The sequence below is a fragment of the Manis pentadactyla genome, chromosome 10 (assembly GCF_030020395.1).
Source record: "Manis pentadactyla isolate mManPen7 chromosome 10, mManPen7.hap1, whole genome shotgun sequence".
NCBI lineage: Eukaryota > Metazoa > Chordata > Mammalia > Pholidota > Manidae > Manis > Manis pentadactyla.
This window is the reverse complement of record NC_080028.1, coordinates 89,510,466-89,514,180: the sequence shown is the minus strand read 5'-3', so window position 1 is coordinate 89,514,180 and position 3,715 is coordinate 89,510,466.

Genomic DNA, 3,715 nt, shown 5'->3' with positions numbered 1-3,715 from the left:
TGGAAAAAGTATGTATATAGTCGAATTTAGAATGCTCTAATACTGTAATGGTGGCATGTAAATCTCTTAAAACTCTAGTACACAAATTAAAAGATGAAAGTATAAAAATATCTATACAATAATGTGTTCATGGATATTATAAAAAGTTGCAAATTGTAACATCGACAACATAAAATGTTGGGTGGGGGAGAAGTAAAAGTGTAGAGTGTTTGTGTGTTATCAGATTATAACAGACTGTTATAACTATTAGATGTTTTATGTAAGCCTCATGGTAACCACAAGGAAAAAAATCTCAAGTAGGTACACAAAGATAAAGAGAAAAGAATCAAAGCTTGCCACTATAAACAAACAAACATAAAAACACAAACCATCAAATCATGAAGTAAGACAGAGGAAGAAAGGAACAAAAGAACTGCAGAACATTCAGAAAACAATTAAGGAAATGGTAATAGTAAGTTCTTGCCTATCAATAATTACTCTAAAGATAAATGGATTTAAATTCTCCAATCAGCACAGAGTGACTGAATGGATTTAAAAATAAAAACAAAGACTAGATCTAACTATACACTGCCTTCAAGATACTTTTGCTTTAAGGAAATACATAGGGTAAAAGTGGAGGGATGGAAAAAAAGATGTTCCATATAGGACAGTCTATATATATAGGATATTCTGTATATCTATGTATATATAATTTATTTTAGGAATTGGCTCATGTGATTATGGAGGCTGAGAAGTTTGCCGTTTGCAAGCTGGAGACCCAGGAGAGTGAGTGGTGTAATTCAGAATCTGAGAGTATAAGAACCAGAAGCACTGATGCCAGAGGGCAGGAGAAGGATGGCCCAGCTCAAGCAATGAGAACAAATTTACCCTTCTTTTTACTATTCAGGCCCTCAGTGGATTGGATGTTGCCCACCCACACTGAGGAGGATGATCTCCTTTACTCAGTCTACCGATTCAAATGTAATCTTTTAGACATAGCCAGAAATAATATACTTACACCAGCTATCTGGGCATCCCTAGCACAGTAAAGTTGACACATAAAATTAACCTTCACAGTCTCCTTTCTTATAAAATGATAAAGCTGGATAAAATGATCTGTATAATTTGCTCTTCCCAGGGCCAGTATTCTGTGATTCTATTTTTAACTCCGTTGCTCAGAGTGCCCTGTGGACCCTGACCCTGACCCTGACTTCCTGTCTGCTTCCTGTGCTGTGCATATTTGCAATAACAGTTGCCATGCTGTTGCCTGAGCCTGCTTCATCTGCTCACTCTTGCACATATTGACTTTTTGTTCTTTATGGGTGTCTGTGAGAGGAGATGGGCCCATGGTTTGATCAGACAGCCCTTGCTCTGCCAACCCCAAACCTGCTGCTTGGAAAATCACAGGTAAAGCCTCTGACAGCATCATCAGTGTTGTGCAGGTCCAGCAGAATTGGGGCAGTGAGGCATATAATTTGCTTGAACATACACACTCTCCTACAAAATAATTACTTTGCAACCCACACACTTTTGGGGGGCCAGAATTCCTCTTGAACCAGACACAGACTTCTTTGTCATCTTCTGTCTGAAGGAAGACAGCTGCTTCATAGTCAGAAGCAGAAGGGTGAAAAACAAATAATGCAGGGAGGAATGATGTTTTTGCATCATTTACTGCTCAAAAGCTTTCTTTGACATTGAGATGAGAAGACACCCACGTTTCATTGTTTTGGACTTTGACAAAAGCCTAAATGGCTTCCAAGCAGTCAGTTTGGCAGAAGGACAGTGCTGGTAATGGAACATGAGACTTTCACCTGTACTTGTATCTCCCAACCTACTGGACAATGCCTGAGTCCTCCCTGACCCTAGTCTGTTACCACCTTTGCTCTGCATTATGAATCTTGACTTGAAAAACATGTAAGGAGCTGAACTTACCATAGAGGAAAGAGCACTGCATGGGGAGTCAGGGGCCTGGGCCTGTGCTGTGTGGGTTTATGTTAGAAAAGCAATTAGCCACTCTAGAACTTGGTTTCCTTTCTTGTACAATGATAAGGTGGGAATAAACAACCTTTCCATTTTTCTCTTTCAGGGTCCACATTCTGTGATTCTATTTCTAACTCCACAGGGTCCTGTTAAGCCTGACTTGACTCTACCGCCTTGTTTCTTACCTATGTCCACTGTAGTTGAGAGGGCTGGATATTTGAAGATGTACCAATGAGGCTTCTGTGATTTAACATAACCCAACATGTAAGTACAAAAAAATACCAGTCCAGTGAAATTACAGCCGTTATGTGTTCTTTACTATTCATGTAGTAATAAATATTGAGAGCCTACTTTGGGCCTCACTTGGCACTAGACACTGTGGGATATATTTAAGGAGAATGTGGCATGGCCCCTGAGAACACAGAATTGAAGGTTCACTTGAAAATATTCAATCCTCATAAAATAAGGAAGGACTAATTGAACATTAGTATGTGGGCTGACACAGGATAAAAGAAGGTCAAAGAAGAGGGGAGAAGTATTTTGGAGCAGGGTGTGGGCAAGGCTAGGCCTTCAAAGATGGGTGAATCTGGGGAGGCAAAAAGAAGTGCAGAAAGAGGGAGCAAAGGAGAAGCCCCCAGTGTTGAGGGGCGGCGAAAATCGCTGTGCTGTCTCAAGCAGAGATTACATGTTGGAAATGAGATAAAGTAATATAGAGGTGGTTTTAATCATACAAATGTAGCACTTTGCTCACCAAATAACTCTTTTATCTGAGTTAGCTCATTTAATTCTTATTATAACATCTCTCTGAGTTGATCTTATCTGTTTTTTACAGATGAAGAAACTGTGACTCAGGGAAATTAATAACTTGCCGACAGTTACAGAGCTAATAAAAGTGGTAGAAGCAGAAACCCATGGTTTCTTACTTTAAGTCAATGTTCCTTTTACTCTGCATTACACTGAGAGCCCGATTATAGTGACAGATAGATAGGGACTGAAATGATAGACAGATAACTAGGCCAGACATCAGGGACAGATGTCTGAGACTTTAGACTCACAAAGGTTATCATACTAACTTCCAGCTCCTTAAGTTATCCTAACAATTTCTACCTGGTGCCTGACTCAGAATAGATCTCTTGGTTTCTGTGAGGGCAGACAGTGCAGAGCATACTTCAAAAGCATATCAATCTGGCTAAAAACTTTGAGGTAGGTTGTAGCAATAGTGGAGGAGGAAAACTCAGTTGGAGGAAGTTAATTCCAGTAGAACTTACCACTTCAAAACTCTTTTTGCATATTACATCTTTTATTGGGCTTCTACTAATGCTAGGCACTAAGCCAGGTATTTGTTTTTCTTCTTCAATTCCACGGTCAGCCATCCCAACATGATATAAGCCAGTTCTCCATCTTACAACATTTTCACTCTGTGTCATCCACCTTTCAGACTTTCTTTTATAAATTCATCCAGAAAATATTTGTTGAGCCCCTTTAATTTAATAGGGTTAGAGGAAGCACACATGCAAAAGATATGCTTCCAAATTTGGTTACAGGAGTAAGAAAACTAAATAATGGGATAGAATTAAAATCAAGGCACTGAAATAGACATAAAGTAGATATTAGAATTTGGTAGATTATTGGAATGGCATTTCAAAATCATTGGATAACCCTGAGATAGTTAGTAAACAACTGGAAGGCCTTAGACCTGAATCCTTACCTGTATAATAAATAGATAGATTCTGGATGGACTAGAGAGATAAATACA